Here is a 22,690-nt window from a genome sequence, read left to right as displayed (position 1 = left end):
GTCAAGGACTGAGATCTGGCAACCCTCTGTCTCCTCGCTCTTTCAAGGCCAGATCCCACCAGGAAGCTGGAATTGTAGGGATGACTGGGTGGCTCAGCAGTTGAGCATCTGCCTTTGGCTCAGGTCGTGATCCTGGGGTCCCAGGATCGAGTCCCACATTGGGCTGCCAGCAGGGAGCCTGCTTCTCCCTCTGCCTGTGTCTCTGCCTCTCTCTGTGTGTCTCTCATGAATAAATAAATAAAATCTTAAAAAAAAAAAAAAAAAAGGAAGCTGCTTATTCCCTACCAGCCCCAGTCCAAAACTCCCAGGAAAGCAATGTGATTGTCCAAACGTGAGTCACGTGCTCATGCCTTGACCAATCACTGTGGCCAGGGGTGGGACACTGGGATTAGCTGCTCCCACCAGAGTCCCATATTTGGGGCTGGGCAGGGAAATGTTTCCAGATGAAGAGGTGCTGAGCAGAGCAAAACACCAGCTGTTCACGACGTAGGTCCTGGGCTGGGCTGGGGTACAGGGCCTTGTTCTGGGGTTCCTCATCTGATGGAGAAGAGGGACAAGTCGGCACACAACTAAAATCCAGTGCCTAACTGTTACCAAGAAGGGAGAGAAAAACAAATCTGAGTGAACTTGGCAGAAACGTGTTTGTGCAGAGGGCAGAAGAAGAGCGAAGGGAAGGTGGTCTGTGAAGGAACGAAAGACAGAACTATGGTTGGCTCTGCTCACCCTTGTATCAACAGTGCCCAAGACAGTGGCTGGCACGTAACAGGTGCTCAAGAAACGTTTGTTTCAGGAATGAGTTCGTGAATGAGAGCAGTGTGTCGTGGCTAGGGAACGGACGGTGCCCTGCTTTGTTATGGGGCCCAAGAGTCAGACCAGCACGAATTCAAACCTCGACGTGAGCACCTGCAGGCTGCGTAATCTGGGAAGTCACTCTATCCACCAGAACCTCTGTAAGGGGAAATAACATATCTCCTTCGATTCAGAATGGAATTAAATAATCTCCCCAAACCCCTGGGGCGGTGCCAGGACACCATGACTGTCCCATCCATGGCACAGGATAGATGGCACCCTGGATAGAAATGTCCCCCTCCCTTCCCACTGAGCTGTAGAGCTTGAATCTCCATTAAACAACCGTTTTTCACATATTTACATGTTTCGGCTCAGGTCTTAGAGAGCAAGAGAAAAGAGACTCGAGACAAAGGTTTTGGTAAGAGCTAGTATCCGTTACAACAAAACGTGATTTTCCTACGGGATCTCCATGGTGAATTGAAAACTGGTTTCCCTCCAAGCAGCAGAAAGGATTGTTGCCGACCTCGTGGCTTTTCCAAGGGAGATCTGGCCCCGCAAGGGGTAGCTTGGTGCTCTGGGCTCAGCTGACTCTATTTTAAAATGAGTGTGAAATAGCAACACCTCTAAAATTCTTGCCGATGTCCTATAACACAAAATCCAAAGAACATTCGGGGTCCCCAGATACTTTGCACTAAGCAGTCCATACCCCACGCCCAGTTTTTTGATTCACGAAGCCAGGATCCTGGGTTTTTCACGGATATTGGCAAGCACCGAAAGGTAACACGGCAACAGCCAAGCCAGAAGAGCTGTTTAAACTATTTCGAGGGTTCTATAAATCCACATGAACATTTTTTCCCTTTTTTAAACATTTTTTTTGTTGTTGAGAGTATCCACTGCTTTTCCCTCCTCCTGCCTCTTCCAGCTCATTGTGTTCCTCTAGCTCCTCGACCCCCCCTCCTCCATGACAATGAAAGGAAAATATTTATCCCCACACGTGAGTGTTTCCACACAGACCTCATTACCAAACAAACAGACAAACCTGCTACTCAGAGTTCCACTTTGGAGCACATCCCTCTTCTATGTCTCCTGGTCCCTCTAAGAAAGCGATCTCTGGAACATGTCTCCCGGCTTTACCAGGCTCAGGATTCCTGCCAGGCTAGAGGTGTAACTTGACCAGGTGTTCTTTTAATTTTTTAATGTTGTAAAATGTTTTTATTATTATTCATGAGAAACACAGAGAGAGAGGCAGAGACAGGCAGAGGGAGAAGTAGTCTCCCTATGGGGAGCCTAATGCGGGCCTCGATTCCAGGACCCCAGGATCATGACCTGAGCCGAAGGCAGATGCTCAACCATTGAGCCACCCAGGTGTCCTGATCAGGCATTCTTTTAGCTGCATGACAACCCCACCTCTCACCATCAGCCTTTTGACTCCTGGTGCCCCTCAAACGTAGGTGGTTGGCAGATGCCCAGTGTCCTTTGCTCCAGGAACCTGGGCTGAGATGGCCAATTGGTCATTTTTAAAACAGTGCTTCCCAAACCTGGACCAGGGCTGGCTTCATGGGCGTGCAATGGCCCTCCACTGAGAAGGGCACAGCGCTTGGTTTAATGCTATGCTATCACTATCTTGAAATACTAAGTGATTTTTGAAGGAGGGGACCTGCATATTGGTTTTGAGCATTTCATGTTACATTTTGCACTAGGCCCAACCGATGATGTGGCCAATCCCGCTGGAGACACTGTACGTGAGATGACTTTAGGTGCTACACAGTCGCATCTTTTCTTGATTTAAGTAGTTACATGCTCATTTCTATACGTGTAAGAACAAGCACGGGATTAAGCAACAGGCCCCTGGTTCTGTGGCTCTTACTACTTCAGAGGGGGTTCAATTTATTTATGGGAAAAAAGTGAGTCCATTTAAAGAAGAAATAGGAGTTGAATTAACTGTAGATGTTACTCAAATGCAGCAGAAGAATAAAAGAGAGGGGCACCTGGGTGGCTCAGTGGTTCAGCATCTGCCTTCAGCTCAGGTCATGATCCTGGGTCCTGGGATGAAGTCCTGCATCAGGCTCCCCGGAGGGAGCCTGCTTCTCCCTCTGCCTAAGTCTCTGCCCCTCTCTGTGTGTCTCTCATGAATAAATAAATACAGTCTTTAAAAAAAAAAAAAAAAGAATAAAAGGGAGAGAAAGAAATGAATAAATCAACTTTGAGAATTGCCAACTGAGAGAACCCCCAAAGCTTCCTCCCCTCCACCACCAAACCCCTGACCCAAAAATACTGCCCTCACCCGCCAACCACAGAGCCTGGAGTTCTTGCACTACAGCTTCTCAGAAAGTACTCTGATTCACTATATGCCTTTGGGCAAGTCTTTTCATCCATGGAGACTTGGTTTGTCCATCTATAAAATGAGCCAACTCTTTCATCCTCAGGATCTTAAATTCTCCTGGGTAAAACCCATGGTTTGCAAACACCAGTCCTCACCTTGACTCCATCTGAACCATTGAAAGAGGTGATAGAAAGCGCTTGTTCCCAGACCCCAGCCTTGGAAATTCTGATTCAGTAGGTCAACAGTAGAACCAAGGGATATATTTTTACCAAAAATATTTCCTCAGTGATTTTGATCAGCAGCCAGTTTTGAGAGCCATTGTGTTGAAGTATTAAAAATCACTTGTAAGGGTGCCTGGGGAGCTCAGTCAGTGAAGCATCTGACTCTTGATTGCAGTTCAGGGCATGATCTCAGGGTCCTGAGATCGAGCCTGGCATTGGGCTCTCTGCTCAGTGTGCAATCTGCTTCTGTCTGTCTGTCTGTCTGTCTCTCTCTCTCTCAAGTAAATAAAAACTTTTTAAAAAATTGCTTGTTAATCATTTAACAAACACTTACCAACTATCCCCTCTGGGTATTGCACAGTGCAGAGTAACTGAGAATCATACAATCTCTGCCCTCTGGGATACTGGGATCATCTTGTTGCAGAAAGAACCTAAACTTGAGATTAACATCAACTTCCTGTATGCCAACTACAATTCAAAGAGCTATGTGTATATTAACTGTCATGTTGGATTTTCCAAAAAGCAGCCGCAGCATATCACCAGTCCCATACGCCCTTCTAGAACATTGCTACTTCCCCATCAACCAGTGAAGTCTTTCAGCTCTCCTTGACACTGGCCAGAATTTTATGACTTCCTCGATGAGCAGAAAGCAGCAGAAGTGACCTTCTGTGACCTCCAGGTGAGCTCATAAAAGGCAATAAATATTTCTTCCACCTGGCTTTCTCTCTCTCCATGCCCATCCTGGGAGCCTCGCCTCCATCTTGTCAGGAAGCCAAGTAGCCACATGGAGAAAACACATGTGGTTGTCCTGGCCATCTGACCCCATTGAGACCTCACCATTCAGCCGACATGAGCAGGCAAGCCTCCAGCTGATTACAGCACACAGCCTTCCAGCTGGATGGCTCCTGCAGCTGTCCCCAAGTAGGACATACTGGTTGTCTTCATTGAGCTCTACCCAAGTTCCAGATTATGAGCAAAATAAGTGTGACTCAAAGTTTTAAGCCTCTAAGATTCAGGCTGTTTGTTTTGCAGCAATAGCCAACATGAGCCCATGGAGGCACAACGACCCAATGAAAAACACACAACGTCCTCCCATTTTACAGATGAGAAAATTGAGACTTAGCTATACCAAGACACATGTCTCACACCACATAAATAACAATCAGTACAGCAGCCAGAATTTGAACCAAAGTCTGTCCAACCTCAGAATCCACATTCTTTGTTGATGGGATGGTCAGCAGGTCAGTGTAGACGGTGTCGATGAAATTGGGAAAGAATGAGGGAACACAGTGGAAAAGACAGGCCAAGGAAGGAGCTTGGGGGAGCTGAAAGAAATAAGCAGATTTGCTATTGAAATTAAGATCATTCAAGGCCAAACTCTTTACCTGGGTCAGCTAAGGATGCTCTCTTTGCTGTACAACTTTCCTTTCCATGCTACTCCATTTCTCTCTCCCCAAAAGACAGAACCTTCAAAAAGACAGGGAGGAGAAAACCTGAGTTTTTAATATTCTGGGCAATATCACTTTCTGCTTTTCACTTTTCCCCATATCCCCTGCACCACCCTAGGGAGATGCTTTGTAAAGATAATCATGATTTATTAAATGCCAGGCACTGAGTTAAGTGCTTGACATTCATGATTACATCTGCTCCACTTCAGAATGGGCCATGGTGGAGACCCAGTGAGCTCTGGGCACATAAAGCAGCCCCACGCCACACACACAGAGGCTAACTTTATCGACCACCTGCTGCTTTGCCAATAATAATTCATTACAATGATTACTTAGCACACAATTCCATAAGATAACACCACTTCCTTTTAAGTCCAATACATCCCTATTTTGAGATAAACTCAGACACTGACAGCATTTGCCCAAGTTCACACAACTTAACAAGTGGCAGAGCAAGGACTCAAACCCAGGACTCTGTTACCCTAGATCCCTGCTTGTAAGCAGTATCACTCCTCGCCTGTCCCCATGTGCTCCTCGTGCCGCCAGCTCCTATATGGCTTCCCCTCCCATCGTCTCCTTCCATGCAGTCATTCACTGCCCTTGCGACCCACGAAAGCCCAAGCACGGTTCAGAGCCCTTTGCACTTCTTCGACCAACAGCCTCCTAATACTATTACTGCTGATGGCTTTTCATTCCCGATGCCAAACCTGATTTGGAGTTCACAAGGCTGAGGGTTTCAATCCAGACCCTGTGGACAGCCTCCGGGAGCCCTAAGTGACTGTAGCTTACAGACAATCTAATTGTTATTGACATTTGTGTCTGATTGTTCATCAAGGAGGAGCTGTCTTATAGGCCAAATCATTCTATTACTCGGCCCCCTTTCAGCCTCCCCAGTAACGACAAAACACGTACGCACCATCAGTGGCAGGCCAATCAATCGTAATATCACTCTACATCTTTCAGAGTCGCTTTTGTGGGCTTGAGTCTGGGGGTGGAGGCAGGGGAGAAACAGGAAGATGATGGAGTGGATGAGAATTTTTGTGCATTGACTCTGAACTGGAAGCATCCACACAGAGAAGAACATTGTTTTACCCCTAGAATTAGATAGATAGATAGATAGATAGATAGATAGATAGATAGATAGATAATTATATCTGTATCTATATGTCCTCCACCACTTGGAAGGGTAATTATTAATAAACATGTCACTTATCAGTTCATTCTGCTTGGTTGAAGCCCAGTGTCCAAGGATAATGCTCAATTTTATCTTGAGTGATGTGTGTCAGGTTAAGCAACCTTGATCATAACCAATCCAATAAGTTGTGAGTTACCCTGGCCCCCTACCCACCCACACAAAGCAGCTCCCACACAGGTCATCAATCTTTCCCCCATTTTATTTGATTCCATTTTTCTAGAATCTTCCAGCATGGCCTCTTTAGTGTTATCTTGAGAGAGCTGAAACCATCAGCCTCTGGCAGTATTGACTGCATCTAACTTCAAGAGCTTTCCCAATTCCTCCTTGATTCCAAGAATGTTGTAAAGATTTTACATCTGCCAGACAAAGGCCATTTCTCAAGGAGTGGCAAAAGTTTTGCACTGAACTAGCCACACTCTCTTGGACTCTAAACAATGGCATAGTCTGGCACATTGATTCGTCACTATGGGGATACAATGATGACCTGTCCTTCTCAGTAACAGGATCAAACTAACTTATGCCAGTGTGTTTCTTTGCCCATTTGTTTTTTCTTTTTGAAAAAACAAATGGGCACCTTGGAACAACAATGAGGTCTACACACCATCAGAATGACAAAGGTTACAAAGACTGATGACACCAAGTATTGGTGAGGATGTGAAGTAATTGAAATCCTCACACCCTGATGACAGGTATTACAGGCTGAGCTGTACCCCTCCCCCACACACACACACACATCAAGTGTTCAAGTTCTAACTCCCAGCAAGTCTGAATGTGACTGTACTTGGAGAGTTCTTTAAAGAGGTGGTTGAGTTGAAGTGAGGTCATTGGAGGTAGACTGTGATGACTGGTGTCCTTGTAAAAAGAAGAAATTTGGACATAGACACACACCCAAGGGAATATCACATAAAGCCACAGGGAGAAGACAGCCATTGACAAGCCATGGAGAGAAACCACAGAAGAAACCAACCCTGCCAACACCTTGATGTTGGACTTCTTATTCCCCCGAACTGTGAGACAACAAATTTCTTTATTTTTAAATCATTTTTATTTTTTAATTGTATTTAAATTCAATTAAGTAACATATGATGAATGATTGGTTTCAGAGGTAGAGGTCAGTGGTTTGTCAGTCTTATATAACACCCACTGCTCTTTACATCACATGCCCTCATCAATGCCCATCACCCAGTTACCCTGGCCCTCCACCTCCCCTCCTCTACACCCCCCCATTTGTCTCCTATGATTAAGAGTCTCCTATGGTTGAGACAAATTTCTGTTGCTTAAGCCGCCGCAGTCTGCAGTACTTTGTTATGGTGGCCCCAGCAGACTAATACCATGGGGATGCAAAATGCTATGACCACTTTAAAAACAGTTTACTATTTATTATAAAGCTAACCATATGCCAACAATGAAACCTACAAGTTCCTTTGTGAGGTCTTTACCCAAGAGAAACGAAAACATGTTCACACAAAGACCTGAAAACAAATATTTATATCATAATTATTTTTTAAGATTTTATTTATTTATTCATGAGAGACACAGAGAGAGAGGCAGAGGCAGAAGCAGATTCCCCACAGAGAGCCCAACATGGGACTCGATCCCAGGACCCCAAGATCATGACCTGAGCCAAAGGCAGACGCTCAACCACTGAGCCACCCAGATGTCCCTCATAATTCTTTACAGCAGCCCAAACTATAGAAATGATCCAAATGTCCATCAACTGATGGATGAATAAACAGACTGTGGTACATCTGTGTCATGGAATACTACACAGCAATATAAAAGGAACAGGTCATGAGCATGTACAGAAGCATGGCTGAATCTCAAGAGCATTCATTCTACAGATTCTATTCATTCATTCTGAAAGAGGCCAGACACCAAATATTATGTAATATAATTTCCATTTATATGACATCCTGGAAAAGTTAAATCTAAACAAATAGAAAACAGATCCATGGTTCCCAGGGGCTGGAGGTGAAAGAAGGGAATCTGTCTACAAAGGGACACAAGGGAACATTTTTGGGTGATGAAAATGTCCTATTTCTTGATTCCAGTGATGGATACATATCAAATTCATCAAACTATATCCTTTAAAAGATAAATTACATTATATATTAATTATATTTCAATAAACTTCACTCTAAAAGAAGTAATAATGAGCTATCCTTCTTGCCTGAGGGACACTTTTTTTAAATTAATAATCCAATATTGGTGAAAATGCAGGGAAACCACTGCTTTCATAAACTCCTGCTGGGTGTCTAAAATAGGAATGCTTTTTTGGAAAGCAAACTGGCAGTTCTCTATTAAAATGTAAAACACATATTTTGTTGACCAGCATTTCCCCCTCCAGGACTTCATCCTGTAAAACTACTTGCATATTTACAAATATGTCCACTGTGTTGTTGTTTATCATGGCCAAAAAGAAGAAGCAATCCATGGGGGAAAAACCCACCACAAAAACAGGTGCTCAAGATAAACACCCACCTGCTGGTGTTGTTACCTTCAGGACCCAGGTGAGGACAGGAATTGAATGGGAGAGCTCTGCACACCTTACTCAATATTCTTTGGTATCATGTAAATTTTGTAATACAGAGAATGAATTCATATGTTGCATAATTTTTTAACCCTGAGGCCAGAACTACCATTTCAACAAATATTAAAACGCTTCTAACTCCATCATCCTCTTGAAGTATATCCCCTTCCCTGCTCTCTCTTCTTTAACATTTGCACTTATTGTTCCAAGAAAATTAATTAGTTGAAATGGGCACAGACCATTCATTGATTTTAGCAAATTTGAAGCAAAAAAGGCAAAAAAGTTTTTCCTTTTTTTTTTTTTTTTAAAGAAAAATGCTAGGTTCTGTTAGTACACAACGTTACCAAAATAATGGCAACAATATTGAAGGTCATCAAAGTCAAAGAAATTGGCTGACCTCACTTAGGTGTAGACCCAATGATCAAGAGCTTCTTCTGCCTACAGGCTTTCTCCTAGTTGGCCCGATGATAGGAACAAAATCAGAATAAGACGAGGATGGAGAAAGCATGGACCATTTACGTAGTGGAGGAGGGATCAGAAACACTTAGAGGAAGAGCAGATGGATTGATGTTAGATCCAAGTTTCCCTGACCTTAGAGGGTAAATATAAAACAAATCAACTTCAATTACAGTGAAAAACACCGAGTTCCTTTGGAACAACGCTATGATCAGGGACTTTGACTTTGCAAATACCTGGTGTGCTTGCAACACTTGTCCTCCGAGGCCACCCTAGGAGCATGTGCAGCTTGGGCTGATCAAGTGCCTGGGCTTCGCCCATGTCCCCATTCCTAGAGCTGAACAATTAGGTGTTCCCATCATTGCTGAACTCATCGACCTTGGCGAAACCAAAGATTTGTTTGAACTACCTGAGTCATTCAAAAAAGAGGATTGGGAATCAGGTGAGTTCTTGAGTGACAATCCTTCCCTGGGGCCATTTCTCCTTCCCAGTGAGAGAATTATATCTCACCCTGAGGGGGCAAGGGGAGGGGTCCCTTCAAATTTTTCCAGGTGAAGGTTCTAGGAATGATGACCTCATGGAATTATTTCTTAGTAAATTCTAAGCTGGAAGTGGAAAATGAAAGAATGAGGAGGGTCGGGGGGCAGCCTGGGTGCCTCAGTGGTTTAGCGCTGGCTTCTGCCCAGGGCATGATACTGGAGTCCCGGGATCGAGTCCCATGTCCGGCTCCCTGCATGGAGCCTGCTTCTTCCTCTGTCTGTGTCTCTGCCTCTGTGTGTGTGTGTGTGTGTGTGTGTGTGTGTGTGTGTCATGAATAAATAAATAAAATCTTAAAAAAAAAAAAAAAGAAAGGATGAGGGAAACACTACTCACTATGAAAGTCCCTAATAAAAAACAATTAGGCATTCTTAGTGTGCCAAACTCTGTCAAACCGTGTGACTGTTTCCCCATTTTATTTGGGGTTGGGGTGGAGAAGGATTCCATCAAATTAGGTACCAGCAAAATTTTCCTGTAAAGGGCCAGACAGTAAATATTTTAGGCTTTGGGGGCCCTTTGGTCTCTGTCACAGCTACTCAACTGTGCAGTTTTAATGGAAAAGCAGCCATAAACGATACATAAATGAATGGCCATGACTGTGTTCCAATAAAACTTTATTAATGACACTAAAATTTGAGTTTCATGTACATTTCATGTGTCACCAAATACTAATCTCCCTTTGCTTTGGTTTTAGTTTTTATTTTCAACCACTGAAGAAGGTAAAAAACATTCTTCATTCTGGAGCCTTACAAAAACAGGTGTTGGATTGGATTTAGCTTGCGGTAACCAGTTTGCCAACCTACGGCCTTAAATCATCTTGTCTTTTATGCTTTTTGTTACAAACATATTTCTATTTTGAAACCTCCTTCATAGTATATACAATGTCTTGACAGGTAGACAGATGTATAGATAGATAGAAAATTGGGGATTGAGATGACAGATGGGTAAATAGGGTTTTGTTTTGTTTTAAGCAAAAGAAGTGGCTGCTGTCCATCTGGCATATTAGAATGGAAACCACTTGAGGGCTGTGCTTGGCATAATGCCTGGCACTTAGTAGAGGCTAGTAAGTTTCTCTCTCATAAGTGAACAACTAAAGGTGAAAGGGGGGGTGGTTCCTATCTCAAAGACATTAGCAATGCTCCTTTCTCCAAGCTCTGAGTGTTCTGGAAGAAAGGTAGCGGCCAGGTGTCAAAAGCTGGACGCTTGAGCAAGATTAAGAAAATAAAGGTGACCCGCAGGCGGTTTATCAGACAGAGGTGCATTGCAACATCAGCGCTCAAATGCAGCGTCAGACCAAGATGAAAGTCTGGAAAAATTATCACAAAAGGAAGGACATGTTTAGATTTGTCTTACGAAAAAAGAGAAATCCAAGTGGTGGGGAGAGAAAGGGAAATAAATCAAAAGAAATAAGATACCAACTTATTTTTTTAAGATTTTATTTATTTATTTGAGACAGTGAGCAAGAGCAAGAGAGAGCGAGAGTGAGAGCGAGCGAGCAAGAGACAGAGAGAGAAAACAAGCGAGGGGAGGGACAGAGCGACAGAAGCAGTCTTCTGCTCAGCAGGGACTCAACAGTGCTCGATCCCAGGACTCTGGGATCATGACCTGAGCCTAAGGCAGATGCTTAATCGACTGAGCCACCCAGGGGCCCCAAGATTCCAATTTATATTGGTTAGGTATTTAAAGCCCACTACACTGGCTTAAATACTTCAGACGTCACTCTTTCTCTCATAAAAGAATCCCTGAAGTGGACACTCTGGCCCAATATGGCAGTCGCACCAAGTTTTCAGGAAGGCAGAGGCAAGCCGTTTCTATCTTTCTCCTCTGGCTCTGAGTTACCTCATAGTTTAAGGCAGCTGCTGGAGCTCCAACCATTACATCAATATTCCAGACTGCAGTGCAGAAATGAGTCAGGGGAAGACAAAAAGGTATGCTTAGCAGCTGAATCAGTTTTCTTCATCAGTGTTTCCAAGGCACCATGCACATTTCCACTTGTCAGCCAATGGTCAAAATGTAGTCATATGAACATATTTAGCTGCAAGGGAAGTTCAGAAATATAGGTTTTTAATTGGTGCATTGCTATTTACATAAAATTGGGGGTCCATCTCTACAGAAACAGAAGAGAAAGGATTTTGTAAAGGCAACTAGCCACATCTGCTTTAGGAATTCATAGTAGTTTATTAATTCATTGATCTATAAACTTATTATATGATTATCAAGCTTGTCAGACAAGGTTATAGCAGAGAACAAGGCAAGTCCCTGTTTGCAACATTAAACAGAATCATGTGTAATAACATTTTCTCAAGTACAGGGTGCTACTGGAGCATATAAACTGGGGGATCCAACCCAGGGGTTGACAAACTTTGTCTTCAAAGGGCCAGATAGGGACCCCTGGGTGGCTCAGTGGTTGAGTGCCTGCCTTCAGCCCAGGGCATGATCCTGGAGTCCCGGGATTGAGTCCCACATCAGGCTCAGGGCATGGAGCCTGCTTCTCCCTCTGCCTGTGTCTCTGTCTCTCTCTCTGTGTGTCTCTCATGAATAAATAAATAAAATCTTAAAAAAAAAAAAGGGCCAGATAATCAATTTTTTAAGTTTTGTGTGGTCTTTCCATGATCTCTGTCTCAACTACTCGACTCTGCCATTATATCACAAAAACAACCATAAGGACCATATGGTGGATGGGCATAGTTGTGTTCCAATAAAACTTTATTTACAAAAGCAGAGGGTGGACAGGATTTGGCACAAAGGCTATTGTTTGGTGACCCCCTGATGTAAGCTCACGTGAGAGGTCAGTTAGTTCCTGCTCAAGGGATGCTTTATTGACATGATCCATGAAAGATGATCTCAGAAGTTCATTATGAAAAAAGGAGCAAGACTGACTTGGAGTATTCCAGGCAAGGGGTACATCATTTCATTTTTTTAAGATTTTATTAATTTATTTGAGAGACAGAACTAGAGAGAGAGAGAGAGAGAGAGCACAAGTAAGGGGAGGAGAAGCAGGAGAGGGAGAAGCAGATTCCCCATTGAGCAGGGAGCCCAGTGTGAGACTCAACCCCAGGACCCTGGGACTATGACCTGAGCCAAAGGCAGATGCTTAACCAACTGAGCCACCCAGGCACCCAGGGGTACATCATTTCAAAGATGAGTTACAAGCCAGAGCAAAGCATGCTCAAAGAATTTAAAGGAGGGATCCCTGGGTGGCGCAGCGGTTTGGCACCTGCCTTTGGCCCAGGGCGCGATCCTGGGGACCCGGGATCGAATCCCATGTCGGGCTCCCAGTGCATGGAGCCTGCTTCTCCCTCTGCCTATGTCTCTGCCTCTCTCTCTCTCTCACTGTGTGTCTATCATAAATTTAAAAAAAAAAAAGAGAATTTAAAGGAATCTAAATAGGATGGAGTAAAGTAAGCATGAAGAAAGTTATAAAAGCTGAATTGGTAGGAGGCTGAAGTCAGGGGCTCCTTGGGGTTCTGTACTTTACCATAAAGGCAACACAGAGTGATTGGGGGCTTTTTATAAGGAAGTGACATGATTACAGGTGCATATTTTAATTTCATTCTGGCTATAGGGCAGGGTAAGGGTATCAGAGGGCTCAAGAGAAGAGGTCAGTCATTCATCTGAGTGGCTAGAATAAAAAATAAAATCCAGTAACATCAAGAGTTGGTGCACTGTGTTGACTCATATTTCCGACACCAAGTGTGGGATAGTATTTCCTCACATCAACCAATTCTCCAAACCTCTGGAGGTCGACTCGGTGTTGTACCATTGATTTCAATTCTGACACTAACTACCTGGGGCTAGTGCCATACTCCACAGGTTTAAGGACTCAGCTCCTCAGGAGGACCCTCTGACCAGTCACAAGTATTAGGTCCCCAAGGTACCCACACCTCTGTCCAACTTTGCTATAAATCGGGAGCTCCCCCTCCCCATCCCCCAGGCTCACTAGTTACTAGATTCACTCAAAGAACTCCAGAAAACAGTTTAATTCTGTTTACTGGTTTATTACAAAGGACACAACTCAGGAGCAGTAAATGGGAGAGATGCCTAAGACAAGATTTGGGGTGGTGATCCAGGTACATGCCCTTTCCAGGTATGCCACCCTTCCTAGCATCCCCATATGGTCACCAATCCAGAAGCTCTTGAAATCCTATAGGTTAGGGATTTTTATAGAGATCTCATCATGAAGGCATGATTGATTAAACCACTGGCCAAGAGTGATTCATTCAATCTCCAGCCTCTTTGCCTTCCCCAGAGGTCAATGCCCAACCCTAAATCATACCTTGGTCTTTCTGGTGACCATCCCCCATTCTGAAGCTACCTAGGGACCTCTAGCCATCAGTCATCTCATTAGAAAGACAATCACTATCCCAGACATTTCAAGGGTTTTAGGAGCTGTGTGCCAGGAACCAGGGACAGGGACCAAATATTTATTTTTTATGACATCACGGTTGGCAAAAAATAAACAACCATCCAGGACATCTCATTAACTTTTGGGGCGGGGGGGAGCAAATTGGTACAACCACTTTGGAAACTGTTTGGGAGTTTCTAATGAAGCTGCATACACTCCTACCCAGAGAGCTAACACTTCTACTCCTGGGTGTGTGCCCAAGAGAAACACAAGCACATGTTCACCAAAAGACACATGCCCATCATCCATAGTTGCCCTATTTGAAATCACCAAAAATTGGAAGTAATCTAAATGTCCAGACATAGTAGGATGGGTAAACAGTGTTATACAGATATAGTGTTGTAAAATACAGCATTGAGAATGACTGGTCCACAGCCATGTGCAGTAACTTTGATGAATGTCACAAATATGAGATGGGCCAAAGGAAAGACACCAGACACCAAAGAGTGTGGTTGGTTCTCCCATGATATGACATACCCATATCCAGAGATTACTGCCCCGTGCAACGTTGCTCAGTAAGCACCACAGGGCTTATAGGGGAAATGATGTTAGAGCACAACACTCAAATATTCTTGTGGTGACATATTTTAAAAAATTAAAAACTGGGGCACCCGGGTGGCTCAGCAGTTGAGCATCTGCCTTTGGCTCAGGTCATGATCCTGGGGTCCTGGGATTGAGACCCACGTCAGGCTCCCCGCAGGGAGTGTGCTCCTACCTCTCCTTTGTCTCTGCCTCTCTCTGTCTCCATGTTTCTCGTGAATAAATAAACTCTTAAAAAAAATCTAAAACTAATAAAAATGGTAGCACATTTTTATGCACTTTAAACACTTAAGCTTATAAAAACGTGCTACTCTGGAAAAGTCTTGCAGCTTGCTCATGGAAGTGGCATGAGAAGGGTTGGAGCTTGTGAGTTCTAGTGGAGTGGCAGCAGGGGCTTGTCTGAGAATGGGAAACCAGGTGTTGGACGGGTAGGGGGCAGATGCTTGAGACATACATTTTGTGGATTCCTCGTAGTTCTTTCCAGCAGGCTGCAGTTCTCTACATTTATCTAGTGCACAGGCCAATGAGAAATTTGCCTTCTGTTCACATTATTCCCTAACACATCAATCCCAGAACAAACGTGCATTTTCAAAACCAGCATTTCGGCAGAACTGATTCTACATCTTGGTGAATTCCATTTTATAGACACTTCAGAACCGGGTAAAGCCCTGTCTGTGTGTAAGAAGCCAGGAGAGTGGTTGCCCTCAAGTGGGAGAAGGTGATGGCTGATAGGGGCAACCAGGGGGGTCCCAGGAAGCTGGCAATGTTGTGTTTCTGGGCATTGCTTACACCCTGGTTTCATTTTGTGGAAACATCATGGAGCTATGCCCTTCACCATCATGCACTTTGCTGTGTGTATGTGTCAAACTAGAGTAAGACTTGTACTGTGAATGAATGAATGAATGAATGAATGAATGAATGAATGATAAAAATAGAATCTAACAGAAAACAAAGCAGCAGAAAAGAATATAGGGAAGAAGTTGCCTTTGGATGTCTTCTGGATGAAAGAGAATGCTGGTCTGAACCAGGCGTCAGCAGAATGGACTGCAGAATGGCCCAGAATAGAGAATGGACAGGGAAGAAGCAGGGATGGAGAGTCCAGGGTAACTCCCAAGCTTCCATCCCAGGTGTGGGATCAGATGGTCTCGGCAAGAAGGGAGGCTCCCATTTCAGATGAACTCATCTGTGCTTTTACCCTGTTCGGTTTCCCTGCAGCTCCGGACAGAACTGGCCGACCGGGGCCCAAGTTCACTACCTTGCTAGCAAACATCCGGATACTTCTTCCTCTGGGTCTGTGGGCTCTGTCTCCTTTCTTGAAGCAGAACGGTGCTGAACCAGCGTCTTCCTACCGATGGACCATCGAGACTTCTCCAAGCAAGGAGGGCCTGAGAGCACCGGGCTTCGCTGGGACGTCGGCGTGCAGGCTGCCAGAACGTTGGAAAAGCATCATTTCCTAGCTGTGCCCAACTTCCAGGCACAAGGGCATCCATCTGTTTCTCTGCCTCCAAAAGGCCATCAGTCCCCCTTACAAAGCCCCGCAGGGGGAAATGATTTGGACGGCAACATTTTTTTAAGCCAGAGACTGACAGGGGAAGACAGGAAATCCAAACCTGCTCAGTTTCATGGTTTTGAGTTTAGAAAGAGCTCTTCTTTTTGAAATGAATTTTTAATCGCATCAGCTGCTATCGTGTTCTCTCTGAGTTGAGCAAAACTGCGAAGATGGCAAGTCAGCCTCTCACGATCGTCTTCTTTATGGGAAGGAGCAACGCGTTTTGAGTTAACGTGCCGTGAGCATCCTAACTCGCTCTCAGCTGGGGCACCGGGAGTAACCCAATCACAAAGCCCTCGGGGACCAGGGCTTATCTCCTTTATCTCTTGTAAAGGGCTGAACAGACTGCGGGTATTCAGCAAGTAATAAATAACGCTATATTATATATCAATAGCATGTGCAGTCTGGTTGGGAAAGGCCGATTCTGATAAAAATCAAGGCCCGAGCATCACCCGAGGCTTGGATTTCATCCAAATGTGACCTCGTGGGAAGATTTTTTTGAAAATCAAGAGGAGGGATGTGTGTCTGTGTGTGTGTGTGTGTGTGTGTGTGTGTGTGTGTTGCCTTGCATTTCCTCCATCCCCATCAGTGCCCTTCTGAGTAGGAAAATAAGGTTTTCTGGTCACAGTGGATAGATCTTTCATCTCTCTGCATATGGCTCACAACTCCACAGGTTTGACAATTAGTTGGTCTTCAGTTAATAGCCATTGAATGAATAATAATGAAGTAATATTAATAAAGGGATCCTTTATTTACCACATGCATCTCATTCAACCATCGTTACCAACACTGTTGGGTCAGTTCTAGTATTTGCCCTACTTTACAGATGGGAACACCGAGGTTCAGGGAGCCTTAGTCATGCGCTCAAAGCCACTCAGCTGGTGAGCAGCAGAGCAGGATTTCACCATGTGTAAATCAAATGCCCCACTGATGGAATATGTTGGCCTCTGTGCCTGAGTTGAGACCCAAAAAAGGAAGGCATTTTTCAGACTCAAGGGGGGAATAAAACCATAAACACCCCACCAAATGATTCTTAGGTGGTCAAGTCTTAGAGAACGTGGTAGATGCTGCATCTGCCTCAGTTGATTTGCCCTGGAATCAGGCATTGAAAAGAATTTCAGAAACTAATCCAACTTCTCCCCCAACAGAAAACCCCCTTTCATGAAATAGTGCAGCCTCTGCTTACATGCCTCCAGGGACAGGAGGCTCACTATCTCAAGAGCCTAGAATAGTTCTAAGGAGTGGGTTGCCCTTTCCTCATCTTTTAGAGCCAGGCAAAAAAAATGGTGCCTAGTTTTCTGGTGCTCCACAGGGAATACAGATGTGTCTGCCTAAGCAAACCCTCCTCATGCTTTGTTCTCTGGGGAGAGGAAATGATACCGAACTCATGGAGGCTCCCTGGCAAGCCAGTCTCCATGTTCTACTCCCAGCTCTGGAATCCCCGAATCTACGAGAGCATAGGATCACAGTGAGCTGCATGGCCTTCTGGGAGGCAGTGAGAACCTCCAGTATGCTGAGGAAGTACCCGGGCAGCTCTAAACCCCTCCCTCTGCCTTGGTCTCCTTTCGATGGCACAGGCACATCTTTCCATTTCTCTGAACACTCAGCTCTGCGAGGCCCTCTCCCAAGGCCACAATCTCCGGTTCCAGCCTTCACACCATCACTGCTGCTCATACCTGGCCCCCTCCTCATCCCCTTGGTCTCCAGGCGCTTGCGACAGTGAAATTGTAGTGGTGACAGGTATCGTCCTCAAAGCCAGAGAGACTCTTTGCATCCCACTTCTACGATTTCCTAGCTGTATGGCCTTGACTAGACATCCTAGCCTTTCTGAGCCTCAGTTTCTCCATGGGGAAAAAGGCCATATTCCTTAGAGGAATACAGCCCATAGAAAGGAATGTGTGTCTAGCCCCCAGCGTGTAATACTAGCTGCTTGCTTTTGAAACACAAAACTGCCTTTCCGCCGTGGCAAGGAACTTCTGAGGTGTGAACCAGCCCCAAGAGAGCTCAGTGCTCTGTTCAACAGGACTCAACTGAAAAACAAGCCCTCCTCCCTTCCAGGCCTTCCTGTTCCAGCCTGTCCCCCTACCCACCTCGAGTCCAATTCTTGGATCACTTCGCCCCAAGATCACACGACCGGGAAGGGCTGAGCCAGGGCTGCGACTCCAGCGAGTGTGGTGCCAGACCCTGTGCCTTCCCACAGTGGCCCCCTGATTGAATCCAGGACAGAAACAGAGAGGTCTGTGCCTCCCCGGAAACACACAAGCACCACCCCTGTAGACAAAGGCACAGAGTGGGTCTCACCAGTTTATTCTCCTCGGCCATCTGGAGCCAGGCAATGTTCTCAAGACCCCAGTTCTGAAGGGTACAGCCTTCCAACCAGCAAACCATGAAGGCGACTTTCCAAAAGGGCATTTAATCCCAGACCCCTCTCTGCCTGGCAAGGATGTGCCCTTTGCAAAGGGGTTAAGCCACTCCCGGTACCTGCCCAGGTCGCCTGAACTCCAGCTGAGGGACTGGGCCAAAAATTCCTCATCCTTACCAAGTTCTCTGAACACACCACAACCACTTACAAGCTCTGAAAAAAACACGTATTTTTTTTATTGCTGTTTACTTGTCTAGAACATGCCTCTCCTCATTCAGAGGTGAGGTCCTGGCTGTCTGGAGCCTTGTCTCTGAAACTGCCATAGCCCGAAGCTTGGGACAGCACCCAGCACTCAGGTGCCAAACGGATCTTTGAGTGAGCGGATGAATGGACAAGTAAACCTCCGAGTAGTCATCTGCAAAACTAAGATTCTGGTCTCCGCTATGCGGTTGCCTTAGAGCTTAAATAGAAAAGCCTGTGTGTGCTAAAGCGTTTAGTATGGGGTCTGGTATATTATTCGCATTTGGTAAATGGGTGCTATTTAAAACGGACACACATTCATCAACAGATGAATGGATAAAGAAAATGTGGTATATACATACAATGGAATATTGCTCAGCAATTAAAAGCAGGAAATCTGTCTTTTGCAACGACACAGATGAACGTTGAGGGCATTATGCTAAGCAAAGTAAGTCAGGCAGAGAAAGACAAATAATGCATGTTCTCACTTAGAAGGGGAATCTAAAAAAAGCCAGACTCGCAGAAAGAAGAGAATGGAGGTTGCCTGCTGCTAATGGGTGGAGGCAACGGGGAGAGGTTAGTGGAAGACCACAAACTCCCAGCTACAACAGAAATCAGTTCTGAGGATCAGATCAGCAACTTGGTGACGAATTAGCAATACTGCATGGTAAACTTGAAAGCTGGTAAGAGAGGGGCACTGGGTGGCTCAGTGGTTGGGCGTCTGCCTTCAGCTCAGGTCGTGACCCCAAGGTCTTGGGATCGAGTTCCGTGTTGGGCTCCCTGCAGGGTACCTGCTTCTCCCTCTGCCTGTGTCTCTGCCTCTAGGTGTGTGTGTGTGTGTCTCTCATGAATAAATAAATAAAATCTTAAAAAAAAAAAAGAAAGTCAGTAAGAGAGCAGGTCTTAAATGTGACCACCTTACAGCAGAAAAGGTCATCATGCGAGGGGATGACGGTGTGAACTAGCCTTATTGTGGTCACTGTTGTGCCATATAGACATGAATTGAATCATCACATCGTACCCCCTAAACGTATCTATGTTACATGTCAATAATATCACAATAACACTGAGAAATAATGACAAAGTGCAATACATTTCAACAGCTGACACACAGCACACAGAGTGACAAGACACAGACCATCAGACAGACACAGACATTTCTACAGACACATGTGCGGACCCACACACACAGAGACCCACACAAAAGATAGTGGCTATGCTCCCTTCCTTAGACGTGGCCCACTGCCTCCCCCTTGACCCCCACCCCCCAACTCCTATGTGCAAAAAAACTGAGCCTGCCTGGCAGTGGGATTGGCCGAGCACCCCCCACCCCCCGCCGGTGGTTTTCTTTTTCCGAGTGCGGTTTTGAGGCAACATGGGAAGTAATAAGAGGAAATAATTCTGCTCATTGTTGAACAACCAGAGGACACCGTGGCAATGTGTATAACAGATGTGTGTGCACGGAGAGGATGTCTACACATGATCGTGTGCTCCGGTCTGTCTCCAAAGATGGGGGATTCTAATCGGCATTTGTATTCCCCCCACCCCAAGGGAAAGAAGCAGAGGGGGGGCTCGAAGCCACTCCAGGGGTGTGTTAGGGGGACAGCCCCGGAGCATGTGGTAACCTTGCCCGCAGCCCGATGTCTCCCGACAAGAAGCATCATGGGATGCAGGCTGCTGTTAATTTCTCAAATTCACGTAATATCCCAAAGTAGGGTTTTATCTCTCCTTACCCCCCAAAAGAATTTTAAAATAACTCTGGACAAAAAGAAAATCAGTTCATGGAGTTGTGCAGATATAACTAGGACTCTGGCTACCTCTGATTCACGAATGCGATATGAGAACTGTCCTGGCTTCCTATAATATCCCACCTGCATTTCCCTTTAAGGAGAAAGTCCACTGTCACCCACCCCTGCTCTTTGGCTGCTAAACATCATCCCCTTCCTGTGCTTTCTTCCAACTCTTGTATTTTAGGTCAAGGATGCTTTGTCTTATGTCTGCTGTCTCAGCTGAGGCCTCACTACAGAAGTCTCTGCCAGGAGCCAAGGTCATGTTCTGTCTTCCTGAAAAAGCCAAAAGCCTCCTCTGGTCAGCAGGCACAAGCTCAACCAAAGATCACAACCGGCTAGCTACATGGGAGTTGGATCCAGCCCCAAGACCTGTTTTGCTTGGCTCACAAAGTGTTGGCTCAAATGATGTATTTTTGAAAATTTGAAACCATTTGCCAGCATTTAAAAATCAGAAGCTTTCACATAAAAATTCTAATTTTTCAGCTTTTCTTGAAAACTTAAAAGTCTTGGCGCCGCTGCCTACATTCCTACACGGTCATAATCTGCTAGAGCTGCATGGCAGATGGTCCCTTGAGACAAGACTCTGTGTTTGCCACAGTCCCCACCACTCCCTATTGTCTCCCTGTATGTGTCTCAAGGTCAGTTGCCCTCTATCATTGACATCTCACTATTGTTTTATTCACAGAAGAATTAAAGGGACAGTAGAATAGTCTTGCACTCATGGCTGTTTTTCATCTTTTTTTTTCTCCCCCATGGCTGTTAAACAAAGGATCATGATGGTGTAAAAATGAAATGAAAGCTAACACTTGGGATATTCGAAGTGTATTACATGGATCAATTCATTTAATCCTCACAACAGCTCTTGACAGTTGGTAAGTGGGTGACATTTTATTATAATTATTTTTGTTGTTGTCATGCCTGTTTTAGAGAATGGGAAAATAAGATGCAGAGAAATTAAGGTCAACCAAGAGGGCCATCCTGTCCAGGGAACATAGGATATATTTCCCCATGGAAATGAGCCTGGCCTATGTACCACCTTAGACATTGTCTATGTGTCCCTGCAGACCCACCCTCCCCTCTTCCCCACCCTACTCTCTGCCCATGAGACTGATCCTTATGGAACTGTATGGATGCCTTCTTCGGCATCATGTTGGTTGGTCAACAGGACACAGGGAGCAAATGTGAGTGGAAGTGAATCCAGGGTATACATTCCCCAGCCCCCTCCCTATAGGGTCACTGGGTCCTTGCAGGCTGGCTGAGTCCCTCCACCCAAGGTCAGCATTCCTATCCAACCCCTCTCCAGAGCCCTGCTGTCTTCAGCTACGTGTCTTCCAACCTAAGAGAGATGAGTGCTCCTACATGTTACTAGCGTCAGATGCCACACTATTCCTCTTGGCTTCCGTCTTCCCACCCCAGTTTCCCTACATCTTCTCAGACATCTGCAAACTGCCCCTAGAGCAAAAGGCCTAGTTGGAGAGTATCATCTGTTTCCTGCCAGGACACCCCCACCTACCTGTTACATCCTTGATCAGCTTCCTTCATTTCTGCTCCCCATCCAGCCCTAGAAGAGAATGAGTGGGGTCAGCAATCTCTGCACTAAACTTACATTTTAGAGAGGGCACAAGAGGAGTCCAGTAAGCTTATCAGAGGCTCTCAGAAAGCTTTGTTTCTCACCATTAGAAGTGGCAAGACCATCTCTGACTCAAAAAAAAAAAAAAGAGCAATGTCTAGAATAACACCTTTGGGTCAAGAGACTGCATGGGGTAAAGAAAAGAGCACTGGAACGGGAGTCAGGAGTTCTGGATTCCAGGCAGAATGCCCTCCTTCCAGGGGCGCCTGGGGGGGCTCAGTTGGTTAAGGTCTGACTCGGTTTCAGCTCAGGTCATGATCTCACAGTCATGGGATGGAGCACCATGGCAGGCTCTGCGCTCAGTGCAAAATCTGCTTCAGATTCTCTCTCCCTCTCTCTCCTGCTCTCTCTCTCTCTCTCTCTCAAATAAATAAATAAAAACTTTTTTAAAAAAAAGAGTGCCCTCCTTTCAGAAACAATCTCTCTGTAGAAACAGAGACAAAGCCAGGCAGCCTGCTAGGGTTTCACCAAATGCAACTATGCAAAGTATTGTTGACATAGACAGGGTCTTCCCAAACCCTGCCGGGACGAAAGCAGCATGCCAATTTTTGTCTTTCTATTCTGCTTCCCTATATGACACCCATCCTCACCTCCTCTTAAGTCTCAGATAAATCCTTTTTCCCCTCCAAAAAAATTTGCAGTTGTGTATCTATCTATAGCGTAAATGTTTGTTTT

The 22,690-nt window shown here is 45.2% G+C and overlaps 2 long non-coding RNA genes across 6 annotated transcripts in view; both read right to left on the bottom strand.

Moving 5' to 3' along the window:
* LOC140619354 (uncharacterized) overlaps positions 1 to 22,690 on the bottom strand; it is a 383,332-nt gene that overhangs the window by 276,754 nt on the left and 83,888 nt on the right. The gene's annotated exons all lie outside the window — the stretch shown is intronic.
* Positions 1 to 22,690, bottom strand: part of LOC140619352 (uncharacterized) — a 131,912-nt gene that overhangs the window by 100,807 nt on the left and 8,415 nt on the right. For all 5 annotated transcript variants that reach the window (XR_012019230.1, XR_012019232.1, XR_012019228.1 and 2 more), the window contains exon 3: positions 21,899 to 21,946. This is a non-coding gene — a long non-coding RNA (uncharacterized lncRNA). The remainder of the gene's footprint in view (positions 1 to 21,898; positions 21,947 to 22,690) is intronic.

Source organism: Canis lupus, chromosome 27 (assembly GCF_048164855.1).
Source record: "Canis lupus baileyi chromosome 27, mCanLup2.hap1, whole genome shotgun sequence".
Lineage (NCBI taxonomy): Eukaryota > Metazoa > Chordata > Mammalia > Carnivora > Canidae > Canis > Canis lupus.
This window is presented reverse-complemented; position numbering and strand designations above follow the sequence as displayed.